The sequence below is a fragment of the Trachypithecus francoisi genome, unplaced genomic scaffold (assembly GCF_009764315.1).
Source record: "Trachypithecus francoisi isolate TF-2019V2 unplaced genomic scaffold, Tfra_2.0 Lachesis_group10, whole genome shotgun sequence".
NCBI lineage: Eukaryota > Metazoa > Chordata > Mammalia > Primates > Cercopithecidae > Trachypithecus > Trachypithecus francoisi.
This window is the reverse complement of record NW_022681455.1, coordinates 123,475,721-123,490,748: the sequence shown is the minus strand read 5'-3', so window position 1 is coordinate 123,490,748 and position 15,028 is coordinate 123,475,721. Positions and strand designations below refer to the sequence as shown.

General features: G+C 41.8%; 1 protein-coding gene across 2 annotated transcripts in view; it reads right to left on the bottom strand.

Moving 5' to 3' along the window:
- The window catches only part of CDH13 (cadherin 13), a 1,187,477-nt gene that overhangs the window by 1,031,751 nt on the left and 140,698 nt on the right, over positions 1–15,028 (bottom strand). The window lies entirely within an intron of this gene.

The window sequence follows — 15,028 nt, the reverse complement described above, 5'->3', positions numbered from 1 at the left end:
TGCTACGTTTTGGGGTGATTTGTTATGTAACCATAGATTACTAATACAGATGTATTATAGACCACGGTACAGAACTGTCATGAAAGACAAAGCTTATTGCATCTACTTGAGGTTTCAGCTCAAGCGCACCCAGGGGCACAAGTCTTGGAGGCACCATTCACAAAGAACACAATGTGGAGTTAAACAAAATTAAAGCCCTATGACCATATTGCTGCCAAATTCCAGGTCCCCAAGGGAACTGGGTTTGGTTTTCTACAGCATATTCACTATCTGACTCACATCCAGTCTCAACTTCTTGATCCTCAGTTCATTATCTATAAAGCAGCTATGAGAATCTTAACTTTAGGGCACGGTGGCTCATGCCTTTAATCCTAGCACTTCGGAAAGTGGAGGCGAGAGGATTGCTTGAGGCCAGGAGTTGGAGACCATTCTGGGTAACACAGTGAAACCCTATCGCTACAAAAAAAAAAATTTAAACTCAGCCAGATGTGGTAGTATATGTCTGCAGTCCTAGCTACCTGGGAGGTTGAGGCGGGAGGATCATTTGAACTCAGGAGTTCAAGGCTGCAGCAAACTATGATTGCATCACGTCACTGCACTCCAGCCTAATGTTCTGGGAAACATAAATGAGACGTGTGTGAAAAGCACAGTATCTGGCACATAGCAGGAACTGACTGTGAGCTTAATGACTCTGAATGTTTGGCTTCCACCAGAATTTCCAGGGCTTTGGTTCTGTGCAAAATGCTGGGACACCTAGTTCTCTGTCTTCACCCCAGGTTGAAGTGGAACGTCCCCTCTCTTTCTGGTGGGAGAAGAGAGGGATGAAGCCACCTCAAATCAGTTCTGCTTTTCCAAGGTAATTCCCCCCTTAAGTACTAGGTGTTTAATCTGGAGAGAAAACTGAATCCACAGTCAACCCATGTAGGTGCAATGAAGACAGAAAACAGAACATGCGTTTAACTTCCTCATTCAGTTAAAACCAGCACTTCCTAAAACAAATAGTGACAGCCCTGAGATTCTTATTTGAAAAGAAGGTTCATACGTGCAGGTTGTCTGCACATTGTAATACTTGCCAGTATGTCCAGCTGCTCCCTTTGTGTCCCATTTACTACAGTCATAACTATAGATTCAGACTCCCACTAAGCATGGCTGATTATTAAAAATAATAAAGCACTCCAGCTAATTGACCACCAACTCTGCACTGGGTATTTTTGCATGCAGGCCTTGATGTTCTCACAAAAGTGTATGGTATAGATAGTGCCTTTTCTTTTCTCTTGTTTTCTCTTCTTTTCTTTTCTCTCCCTTCCTCCCCTCCTCCTTTCCTCCCTCCCTTTCTCCCTCCCTCCCTCCCTCCCTTCCTTCCTTCCTTCCTCCCTCCCTCCCTTCATCCCTCCCTTCCTTCCTTCCTTTTTCAGTCTCGCTCTGTCACCCAAGCTGGAGTGCAGTGGCACGATCATGGCTCACTGCAACCTCTGCCCCCTGGGTTCAAGTGATTTTCGTGCCTCACGCACCCAAGTAGCTGGGATTATAGGCATGCACCACCATGCTCGCCTAATTTGTGTATTTTTAGAAGATAGTGTGTTTTGCCGCGTTGGTCAGACTGGTCTTGAACTCCTGGCCTCAGGTGATCTGAGCTTTCCAAAGTGCTGGGATTCCAGGTGTGAGCCACTGCATGCAGCCTGACAATGGCCTTTCATACTTCCATCCACTCACAAGAAAAGAGCCATCAGTATGCATCCTATGCAGAGTAGAGTTTAGGAACAGGACAAAGGATATTTCTCTCACCATGCACCCAGGCAAATTAATATTTTTGCGAGGGTGTACGCGCTGTGCCTGGCCCTGCGCTCGGAGCTTTACCCAACTGATCTCAGGGAGGCTGTAATGCGTATTAGTTAAGATCATCAGTTGAGAAGACAAAATGCCTGGGTTTCACTTTTTGCCCTACTACTTAGCAGTTAGAGAAGCCCGGGTACATTACTTAACCTCTCTGAGGCTTAGTTTCCTCCGTTATAAAATGGGGGATAACAAAGTACCTTTCCCATAGCACTGACATAGAGATAAATGAGCCAACAGGTTTTAAACGCTTAGCTCATCTTTCCAAGGTGTCAATAAATGTTAGTGATTTAACCCTTGATACAGCCTATGGAGTGAGTGTGATCCCACACCATTTTATGTATGAGAAAAGTCAAAGTGAGAGAAGGTAAATAACTTCCCTGAGCTCATACATACAGCTGGTAAGTAATGTAACTGGACTTGATATTCACACACGGCTATTCAAAGCCATGGTTACTATGCTGTATTAGGAGGCTCCGCTGACTTTCTTGTAGATCATGATTACAGTGACCCCATTTTGACCATTTTCTGAGTGCCATATACTGTGCTAAGAGCTTTACACGAATTTATCTATTTACTCTATCACAACTATATGCAGTAGGTACAACTGTCATCCTCATTTCACAAATAAGACAACCAAGGTGTAGACAGGTGCTCACAGTCCCAAGTCAGTGGTAGAGACATCTCTTGTTCACCATACCCTATTCTACTCTCCTTCCAGCATGTGTGAGGATTACAATCTCTAGGGCCATTAGGTAGAGTCCTGTAACCCAATCTTGCTCCTGGGCTGTAGGTATCCATTTTATTTCCAAGTCAAAGCATTTAACCACCAAGATTCTCCAGCATTTCTATTCCTCAGCTGAAGCTATAGGAAGAGCTTGTTTGGTAACAGAGGAGCCATAGGAGGAGATAGCCCACCGTGCTGCCCCACCAGGTGCAGGAACACACCCTGACCAGGGGGGCTTCTCATGAAGGAGAACTAAACCCGCTTGCAGGCTCTGAGATCTGTGACCGTTCATGAATGCAGCAGAGCCTCACCTATCCTGGTGGAAACAGTGAGCACACAGCATTTCCAGAATTCAAACCCCAGAAAATGAGTACCACAACTTTAATACAGGGTGATGGTAAGAATTAAGTTATGTCAGATACAATCTACATGAAAGGACATAGCACAGAGAGGAGCACAAAGAAAATGTTCAAAAAATGCTTCTTGAATGAAAGAATTATTTTTCTGAGGGTCAGGATTGAAACCTCCTAAAGAATACATAGTGGTAGACCCTGACACTAGGTAGTGCTTCCTCTGTGTCAAGTATATTTCTATGGGCTTCATACATACGGACTCACTTATTTCTCACAATAACCTATGAGATAGCTACTGTAAATATCCACAATTTACAGATGCGGAAACTAAGCCATGCAGAAAAAACAACAACAACAACAAAACCATAAAAAAAAAACAAAAAAAAATGAACTGAAGTCATATAGATGTAAGTAGAAGAGCTGGGTCTCCAACCCAGGCAGTATGACACCAGAGCCTATACTCTTCTTCTTTTTTTTTTTTAATCACTGCTTCAGTCAAGGGAAAAGAGCCTATCTTCTTAACCACTATGATGTAGCCTCTCTGTTGGCAATTAATTAGGCAAGCACATTTTTTTTTTAAAGAGAACTCCAATGATGCGTAATTAGGTATAAAGAAGAACAATATTGGCCGGGCATAGTGGCTCACTCCTGTAGTCCCAGCACGTTGGGAGGCCAAGGCAGGTGGATCACGAGGTCAGGAGTTCGAGACCAGCCTGGTCAACACAGTGAAAACCCGTCTCTACTGAAAATACAAAAAATCAGCCGGGATTGTTGGTGGGTGCCTGTAATCCCAGGTACTTGGGAGGCTGAGGCAGGAGAATCGCTTGAACCTGGATGGCGGACGTTGCAGTGAGCTGAGATCGTGCCATTGTACTCCAGCCTGGGTGACAGTGTGAAACTCCATCTCAAAAAAAAAAAAAAAAAAAAGAAAGAAAAGAAAGAAAAGAAAAACAATATTCACAGAAGAATTAACAAAAAGGGAAAAAAATGCAATATTGGGAACATAAGGAAAGATTTATTTTCAGTTTGCTTCAGGCCAGTTACTTCATAATGGTAAGTGAACACACATACATACAAATGTACATACATAGAGGAAAATATAAAATGAATTGGAGATTGGTGACACTTGAAAGGTAGCTCTAGAATGTACTGTTATGGGATAAAACACATGATAAAAGCACCTGAAATACAAAGCTGAGACCTACCTAATGTTCAAAGGAAACTTTCAGACCTACCTCCACTATGTCCCAGGGACAAGTCTACCTATTATTTCCTCCTGCAGGACTGTTTATGTCAGGGGATCCCTGGGGACCCAGAAGGTAGAGCAGGGCAGAGGTGGCAGCCTTCCACTTCCAGACCTTTCGTATGTCCTTGCTGCTGGCCACTACATCAATCCAGGGATGGGCAAGCCAGAGAAAGGAAAGAAGAACTTTCACAAAGCAGTGGCTCTCATGGCAAAGGAAACCACAAAGAACAAGAGGGACATTTATCTCTCTTACCACAAAAGAATTCACGCTGCCTGACTGCTAATGATTCTGCTGGCTCAGCCCCATGTCCCAGGTTTGTTCTGCCTTTCTCAGCCTCTGTATCCTTTATTTTGGGCCAGCCTGGAGCTGATTCTGAGAGATGAAAAGAATGTATCCAGACCTCCATCCCTCGATGAGACTTGAGTTCTATTCTTTCCACACCGGGAGGCTCAGCTACTGATTCTGGACTCTGGTGCCCTCTCTACATGCTTTTTTTCCCGATAACCAGATGGTTAAGCCTATAATCACACAAAATTCGGGGACTACCAGGTCATCCTGATGGCCACTGAAGCAACCTACGCCCCCATAACCATGTGTACTCAGTCTACAGGAAGTGGGACCTATTCTGTCGTAGTTATTCAATCTTTGCATTTGGAGTCAGATTGAATGGGTTCAGAGCTCAGCCCTCCCACTGTGATGTTAGACATATTGCTTTCCTTCTCTAAATCTCAATTTTATCATCTGTAGAAGAAGGATAACAAAGATGATAATGATAATTAGTGAGGAGGATGATGATGAAAGCTACCTCCTAGGGCTCTTATGAAGATTAGCCAAAGTAAAGCATCTAGCTCAGTGCCTGGCAGGGCAAGTATTTAAGAGCTTAGTGACCTATTATAATCTCAGTTATTTCTAGGTTTTTTTCTACCTAGCACTTCTCATACCCAGGCCACCTCAGGTTGAGAGACCTTGCTCTGAAATCCAGCGGGTTCCCCTCACTCTTACCAGTTCTCTTTCTCTCACACGCCTCTGCCTGGCCTGTGTGGGTAGGGGTAGGTTTCCCACCACATTGCAGCTGGTATAGATGAGTGCTGCAGCAGATGCTGTACCTGCCCCATCCACATCCCCTAGGTTCTCTTTGCCATTTTAGTGCACGTGGACTCCCAGTGTGCTTCTATTCCCAAAGGCCAGCAGCTGCAGTAGTATGCTGGTAAATATTTACTAAACACGTCTGGGTGGAGGGAAGGGAGCCCTAATTTGTAATGTTGGCCAATTTCCATGGTGTAGATACTCTCACCATGGCTGATTTCAAGCTATCAATGTGGTCAACTAGATTGCAAAATTCCTAACAATTTAACACCCAGCTTTTCCAAGCCATCACTAACCAACACGAGCACATCAAGGGCATCTGTGTCTTTTGCCAAAAGGCTGCATCTAAGCTAATAAATCTGCTTTGTGTGCACCTGTGAAGTACAGCTCTGACAATTTGTGCCCCTGCCTGCCCGCTATCCCAGCAGTCTTTAACCAAGGACTTGTGGGTCCAGAGGTGGAAATATTCAAGTTGCCTTGCCCCAAAGGGGCCAGCACTGAAGTGCAAATCACATCCTTCCCAGTCTCCATGGAAGATGAGGCCAAAGTTATGTCAATGGGACTTTGCTTGAGATGACACCCTTGCTTAGTCTCCCTCTTGCCAAACTTAGTTCCCACTTCCCTATATGTTTTTCCCAGCAACCTAATACCTCGCTTTCACCCAAATTTTCATCCCAGGGCCTTCTTCTGGGGAAGCAAACTCAAGGCAGCACTTAAGGGTTTGCATTCTAAAGCTGGACAGACCTGCGCTCAGATCTTGATTCTGACACAAGCTGGTGGACTGGGGAAAGTTACTGAAATGCTCTGAGGCTCCGTTTCTCCATGTCCTTTGCCCCAATGTCTCCACTTTCGGGGAGGAAGAGCCACTGAGTGCACAGGTGTGGTGAAGCAAGCTATAATGATGATGGCAGAATAGATTAATCGTCCTTTGTAAATGCTATCAAGCAGCCTCTACCTAGACCCTGACAAACACCAGACATATTGGGTCCAATGGTACCAACTTAATACATCCTTTCTAAGCAGAGAATCCCAAACTTGGAAAGTTTATGTACAAAGATAACCAGTTGAGCCCAGTGCTTTGTATATAACTGACATATAATACATTTTAATTAGTTGATAAGTCAAGGTATTATTTATCATTGTAAAAAACTGGAAAGCACCTTGATTTCAGTGAATAAACACAAAGGAAGAGCTAAATATTCTGGGGTTGACTTGTGTTAAAAAGTTATGCATTGTTAAAAATTATGTTTGTAAAAAATTATAAAACAATATAAAAGGGTTTATGAAGTATAGTCAAATTTTAATTTATGCTAAAGTCATAACTTAATTTTTAAAAAATATACACATAAAAATTGGAAATATTGGGCCAGGAGTGGTGGCTCACACCTGTAATCCTAGCACTTTGGGAGGCCAAGGCGGGCGGATTGCCTGAGCTCAGTAGTTCAAGACCTGCCTGGCGTGGTGAAACCCCATCTCTTCTAAAACACAAAACATCAGCCGGGCATGGCAGCATGCACTTTTAGTCTCAGCTACTCAGGAGGCTGAAACAGGAGAATTGCTTGAACTTGGGAGGTGGAGGTTGCAGTGAGTCGAGATCACGCCACTGCACTCCAGCTTGGGCAACAGAGTGAGACTCTGTCTCCAAAAAACACAAAAAAAACAGGAAACATAGAAAATAAATGTGCCACAATAATACTGAACTAAAATATGTATCTCTAAACAGAAGAATAGTATGCAGTAATTGAAAATTGACTGCTTAAAAATCATGAAATGACATCTGTCTACGGATGTCAATATAACTCTAAGCATAATGATTGAATATGTAACTATATAGATTAAACTTATTATGATTTTTAAGCAGGATAGTGAATATATGATTTTTGATGAGTTAAACTATAAAAAAACTAAACCAACAACTTCAAAATGTATGCGTAAAGGAAAAGACTAAATAACTAAACTGTTAAGAACAATTATAATTGGAGTGCAAACTTTGAGCAATTTTCTTCCTTTTCCTTTTTTATGTTCCAAATTTTCTCTAATTAAGGAGAATTACTTTTATAATAAACAGGATTTTTGATTGGTTGGGTAACAACAGTGCAATGTGCACAAATACACACATACACACACACACACACACAAAGATGAAATAAGAAAAGCAAGGGAGAACATTTCTATTCGAACACTATTCTCTAATACTTTCCAAATTTGTTTTCTAATAAGGCCAAATCACAGCCATGCTCTGTGTAGTTACTAGCCTGAGCTAACTAAATAATCTGACCCAAAAGAGAACTTCCCAAGCCATAGACAGTTGTGCTTCAGCTGACATCTAGCTCTGGCAAAATTAGCTGGGGACAGCAGCTGGGTGGTACAGCATGCAATTCAAGAACAGGAAAATCTAGAACTCTGTGCTTATTGAAAATCTAATTCAGTTATCTTTGTCTGTGCCGTGTGCACCATGCATTCATGGGCTCGTGAATCTCACCGTTGAAATCAAATTTCCTCTCTGACTTATGCTGTCACATTTCATAGGTTTAAGTCCATAGTTTCCAATTGAATTTTGCTTTTTAGATGCAATGCATTCAGGTAAATGTGTTCTTGCTGATACATTAGAAAAGCCAGGTCAATTGAAACGCATTGATTCACCACCTGGTGGGTACATGTCTTTCTGTGAATAATTTGTCATTTACAAGCATAAAGGAAAATCTAGGGCATCATGGAATTGCTCCTCTCCTCCTCCATCAATTCGTGTCATAAGAAAAGCAACATTCATCCTGGGTAATATTCATTCACTTACATGTATGGTGGCATCAGGAGACATAAATGTCAATGGCCACTAATGTCCTCTTCAATGTTACCATTCTCCAGAATTGGAGGTTCAACTTGGCCTCCATAAAGAGACAGGTATCAGCCTTTATTTCTTCTTCTTCCCTGATGCTCAGGGCATGATGCTTTTTTAATACCCCATTTTCTAACACAGGAGGATACAGTATATAAAACCTGCCATCTGGCTCTTTCTTTTTTTGATGAAGCCATTTACATTTTCTTAGTATAATTAGTATTGCACTGTGACTTGTCAATATTCTTCTGCCATGGCATCAAATAACAGTTTAAGTATACCTGCAACTTTGATGATTTATTTGTTGCAGCATGCTTTCAAGCACTAGTGAGGGATAATTACCAGGGAGATTATTACATGGTGTTGGGTTAATTAAATATGATAAAGCCATTTGCCTGTGACATGATGGGTCTGTTTCGATCTAAATGATATAAAATGGTTAGACTCATCGAAGGCAACATCATGACCTCACAGAAGATTATACCTAACCAAAATAGAATCCTGCTAATGATGTTTCAGAATTTGATGTTCTATCTCAATCTTGCTAGCTGTCTTTTTAATCAGAGAGATGCCATTACAATGATTATTCTTGAACATTTGTGCCCAGCCCTCATGAGAAAGCAAGAGACCTGCCAACTAACTCGAAATGTTTGCAAAATACAAAATATTAAAGGTGTGAAAGGGAGCCTGTGGACACAGGATTGCTTCTGATCTTCTTTGCTAGGCTGAATCAGAGGCAGTCTTAACTGAGAATGGTCTGCTGGGTTAGAGAGCGAAGAAACAATAAGAGGTCAGAGCCTGATGTTCAGTGGCTGCTCAACAATATCCCTCATCCAATGGAAATGTTGCTGAGCTGTAAACAGACCTAAGCACTAGGCTGGATGGTCCTGAAACCCAGCTCTCCTAACCTGCACCAAAGATTGTGAGATAGGAATGAAGATTTCTGTTTTAATTCCAGAGTAGCAAGAACAGAGATCAGGGCTATACCATATTTTTGAAGACATGAAAAGCACCTTATAGTGGGATGCTACCATTCTGTGGTAGTAAAATGGCAATAAAATGAACACAGTCCTTATTGCCTAACCTCCATTTCCTTGGGAAGGCCAAGTTGACAGACACAAATTCTGCAAAGGCCTTAGTGGCTAAAATGATCAATTCGGTCCAAACTGCAATAAGCCCAGTCCCAAAATATCAATGAAACTATTGCTAGAACGATTGGCCAGGTGAGAGGCATCATTTTCCACTAGCAAGTTTCTATCAGTGCCTTGTATAATCAGGCCACTGCAGGGAACAGAATAAACAAACACCTTATGAAACTTTAGTCCTGTCAATAGTAAGACATCAACTTGCAATTTTGTTGAGAAAATTCGGCATATGTTACATGCCTGTGTAGCATTCCCCCTAGCCACAAGGAACGTCTCTCGTGACTTCATGTTTAGGCTTCTTCCACATGAGCGCAATCACTCCTGAGAGTTTCCTTCCCTTCTTCACCTCCTCCTTCTTGAACCTTTAGCCTCAACCTAAGGCACACCCATGACTCAGGGATGGTCCCCTTGGCTCTTTCCCCATCACTCCTCACTCTCTGTTTCTCTTTGGGGCCTTGCAATTGTCACTCTAGATCCACTCCTCTTGGCTCTTAGGGTGAAGAGTACCTTTAGTCTAGCCCCTCCCTGGAAAGCTAAGCAATCACATGGATCCTCAGTGCCAGTCCTCCTGCCTTACTCTTCCTTAGTTTATGACCAGGAGCTGATCACTGATGACAACATCAACAGTTAATGGGATGGCAATCCAGTGTCCAAAGAAGAGAGAGCTCAGGAAGAAACCCAAGGGAGTCAACGCAGACTTTGGAAAAGTTTGGGATTGGAGCTGATCCCCAGAGGAAGGGCAGAATATGAACATACAGAAACCAGGGAGTGGTGGAAAGAAAGAATGAGCAAAGGCACTATGCTGGGGAAGTTAAAGGGGGCAAGGACCAGGAGAACACAGTGTGCTTGGCACAGGGAATTTAAATCTGGCATCAGGGTGAGTTAGACTTCTATAAACACAAAAATACTTGTTTTTACCAATTCAGAAAGCACATTGGTGCAACAACATGGAAGGATGCTGAAAACATCATGTTGAGTGGGGGGAACCTTACATAAAAGAGCATGTGCTGCATGATTCTATTTATACCGAGTTCCAGAGCAGATAAAACTAATCCAAGATAGAAAACAATCAGAGGAATGGTTACTTCTGCTGTGGTAGGAGTCAGAATTGACTGGGAAGAGGCTTGAGGGAACTTTCTGGAGTAATTGTGCATTTTGGCAATGCTTTGGGTTACATAGATGTGTGTATTTGTTAAAACTCAGAATACACACTTAAGATTTATGATGTGTAAATTTTACATCAAAAGAGAAACAATATGAAAGCAAATATTGAACTTTAATGAATAATATGAATGCTGAAGTATTTAGAGAGAAAACATTTCTATAATTTATTTTGAAATGTGTCCAACCGAAAACATGAGGTAGATTAGTAGATGGATGGGAGATGCACAGAAGGAAAGATAGGTGGTAAAATGAGTGGATTAAATGGTGATGTTAGAAACTAGGTGGTGGGTACACAGGTGCTCACTGCAAAATTCAACTTTTCTGTACATTTAAAAATTTTTATAATAAAATATTATTTCTAAAAATGTATTTAGGATACAAATAGATCTTCAATATAAGGTCAATATTATATGTTATAGTATATTTTACATTATATAGTCAAAGGACATCTCATATTTTGCACTGAGGAATGCTGAGAAGAAAGCAATTTGGAGGGAATTTAATGAGATATATGTATTGGAATAATGATATACAGGAATATATTGGATGATGATATATAGTAAAGACAAAAACAATGAAGGCTACTATTATTATGATAGGGTGGCCACTGCCTCTGTGTGAAGCATTAGGCCGTATCTCATTTAGTCCTTACAAGAGCCTCAGGAGAGAGATGATAAAGCTCAACAGATTAACTGTTTTGTTCCAAGCTAACCAGGCAGAAAGGTGTACTGGCAGAATCAGTGTTCAAACCCAGGTCCGACTGATCCAGAATCCATGTGGCATCTTTGCACTTTGTCACAATACTCTACAGTTATCCTTGGCAAGGTAGAATATTCCCCAGCCTCAGATCACTCCTCCATTTTCTTCAGTGTTCAGGCGAGAGTTTCAATCGTTCAGAAACAGTTTGGACCTGGTGTTAAATATATCAGCTTTGGATTTACGGGTTTTGCAAATTATTCTCAATGCATCTTGACCTAAATTCTACACATTTTCCTTGACTTAAAAAAGAAGTTACGCTAGACATCTCACGTCACATAAGACTTTTTAGCAGAAGCCTAAAGAAGACTCCGGCCTTATTTCAGAAGAGTGATTTTCATGGTGGGCTTTTAGAAACAGACGTGAGATGGTGAGGAAAATATGTTGGGGGCAGTCAGCTCTTGGGACACCTGAATTCTTAAGCTTAGTACTAAGAAATCTCTCCAGAATATACAGAGTTGCTGTAGATTCCTCTATGAAGCTTGGACTTTGGGGTAGCACAGACGTGCATTCTGAACTCACATAACTAGGAGAGATGATTTTATGAGAAGTGATTTAACTCCTGTGAGAATCTGTCTTCTCATATAATGGGGATAATTCCATGTAATTCTCAAGCCATTACAAGAAGAAACCAATGTCCAAGAACTCATAGGGTCTGGTCCTGTGTAGACGCTCAGTGCAATTTTATTTTCTTCCCACTGTCTTCCCCGGGCCACAGGAAGACATGACACTCAGAGAGTTAGACCGTGAAATACTCTTCAGAGGTACGTTTAACACCGAAAATTAGCAATTATGCCTCCCTTAGAATGCTTTTCCATTGAGAAGCTCACAGTCTAAAAAATCATACACTTACAAAGGCAATTATTCTCTTTTATGCCACATGATTTTCTCATAATAAATACCCATTCACAATGTAGATTCCCCATCGATAGCAGCATCATCAATGCCAGCCCTGGGAAGGCTCACAGGGTGGTTGGTGGGGAGCTGTCAGTGGGTTTTCATTGGAAACAATGCAGTCTATGATTTTGACAGTTAAAATAGAAGGAGTAGGGAATCAATTTCCATTTAAGACTTTTAGAGCTGGGCACTCAATGGAAACTTGTTGAATTGAGCTAAAGATGAGAGGGCTTTGCACCAGATGCATAATAGCAATATCTTTACAAGGAAACCCTTAATGTTCTAGAAGGGCTAATAGTCTTGGTAATTGGAGCTTCAAGAGGTATTTAGCTGACAGAATTCTGAAATGCACTGTGAATCAAACAACCCAAATACTCATCTTTTTTTAAAAGTAAAAGAATAAACAATATTCAGTTTGTTCTGACACATCCATAAACCACATGGAGGTAAGGGGCTTCCACAAATAAATGAATGATTTAAGAATGAATGAAAGCAGTGCACTTTGGGAGGCCAAGGCGAGCAGATTGCCTGAGGTCAGGAGTTCAAGACCAGCCTGGCCAACATGGTGAAACCCTGTTTCTACTAAAAATGTAAAAAATTAGCTGGGCATGGTGGCACACGTCTGTACTCCCAGCTGCTTGGGAGGCTGAGGCAGAAGAATCGCTTGAACCTGGGAGGCAGAGGTTGCAGTGAGCCAAGATCACAACATTGCACTCCAGCCTGGGTGACTCGGTCTCAAAAAAAAAAAAAAAAAGAATGAATGAAATGAATGAAGATGAAGGGAGTCTGTGTGGTTCCACATCATAAGATAAAGATAAAGGGACACAAACCAGCAAACAAAATTATCTCCCCAATTTGTGTCTTTCATTCATTATTTGACACACAATTATTCATGTCCTTCATGTATTATTCAACACACATTTATTGAGCACCTACTATGTACTAGGCATCATGCCTTCACTATGTTCTCAAAATACATCTGTAGAATACATGAAGACAAATTATACCTCATATTTTTATTTTTTATTTTTTTATTTTTATTTTTTGAGATGGAGTCTCGCTCTGTCGCCCAGGCTGGAGTGCAGCGGTGTGATCTCGGCTCACTGCAACCTCCACCTCCTGGATTCACGCCATTCTCCTGCCTCAGCCTCCTGAGTAGCTGGGACTACAGGCGCCCGCCACCACGCTCAGCTAATTTTTTGTATTTTTAGTAGAGACAGGGTTTCACCGTGTTAGCCAGGATGATCTCAATCTCCTGACCTTGTGATCCACCCGCCTCAGCCTCCCAAAGTGCTGGGATTACAGGCTTGAGCCACCACGCCCGGTCTATACCTCATATTTTAAAATCCCACTAAGGCTATATATTAGATCTCAAAATGCCTGCTCTGCTATCACATCTATCTGCTTCCCTCCCAACCCCAGGTTAAACCTCTTCCCTCTTCTGAACATAGATTTGAGACTTCCCTTTTCATTTCTAGTTTTATTTCACTAAGAGCTGAAAGAATCCTCCTCAGAGGGTAGAGAAGGAGAAGAACCTAAATGGACGAATCAGAATCCTTTCTAGTAGGTAAATGGCAAGACCATGGTCTTGGAAACCAAACAATCAGCTGCTGAATTCAGTGTCTAGATCCCCCAGTTCTGAGCTGCATGACAATGCAAAAGTTGCAGTCACGCTTAGCCTGTGTACTTGTTTGTAAATGAGGAATACATATTCTAACAACAACAGCAATAATAATACAAATAACACCTACTTTGTAGCTTCTGGTGAGAATAACATGTGAAAAGGAACAAGCCAGGTCTATGGTCTGGGCAGTAATAAAATGTTGATACATTAGCACATCCTAAAACAAGCAGAGTTTGGAATGCGAGACGCAACCAATCCTTATCACTCTACCCCTTTCCTTTTCAAATCCAGGGCTGGCCAGGTACAGCGGCTCACACCTGTAATCCCAGCACTTTGGGAGGCCAAGGCAGACAGACTGCTTGAACCCAGGAGTTCAAGACCAGCTTGGACAACATGGCAAAGCCCTATCTGCAAAAAATTAGCTGGGCATGGTGGTGTGCACCTATAGTCCCAGCTACTAGGGAGGCTGAGGGGGGAGGATCACCAGAGCCTGGACAGCAGAGGCTGCAGTGAACTGTGATTGCACCACTGCACTCCAGCCTGGGTGATAGAGTGAGACCCTGTCTCAAAAAATTCGTAAGTAATAAAAATAAAAATAAAATCCAGAGGCTCATTATATGTCTATTGAAAAGACAGACATCAACTCATGTATTCATCGTTGTTTTCAATAAATAATTATTATCAGTCAAATATATGCAGACACTGCATGTTTAACTAAATATTATGTTTTGACTGAAACTGTTGGCCAGTGGCTCTCATCTCCATGTGAACCTTTTTATTTTTTTCTTTCATTCAGCAAATAGTTGTTGAGTGTTCACTATGTCACAGGTGCTCTCCCACGGTTAGGGATAAAACAGGGACCTAGACGTCTAAAGCAGAGAGACTGTATTCATGGATTGTGCATTCCGGAGGAAGAGGTGGAAAATAAGTGACTTTTAGATGATTTACTGTGTCAGGAAATAAGTACTGTGAAGAAATAGCAAAGCAAGATAAAGGAACAGAGAGTGACAGGAGACAGGAAGGATGTTGATTTATGTAGGGTGACCTGTGTGAAAAGAGGATGTTTAAGTAAAGATTCTAACTGAAAGAAAGAGCAAGGCTTACAGATACTGAGTGGAGCATGTCAAGCAGCAAGAGCAGCACATACAAAGGTCCTGGGGTGCACGGACGCCTGGTGTGTTCTGGGGCTGGTGCAGCCAGAGCTCCATATTCATGTGCTTACATAAAATCTATAAATGTCAAGGTACTGCTGGTTATTTTTTCACACAGTAGCACCAGGAATGTCCTGTTTTTTACTTGCAATCTTACTGCAGTTCATATACCTCCCGGAGAGCACAGGAGATAATTATCTTTCCTAAAA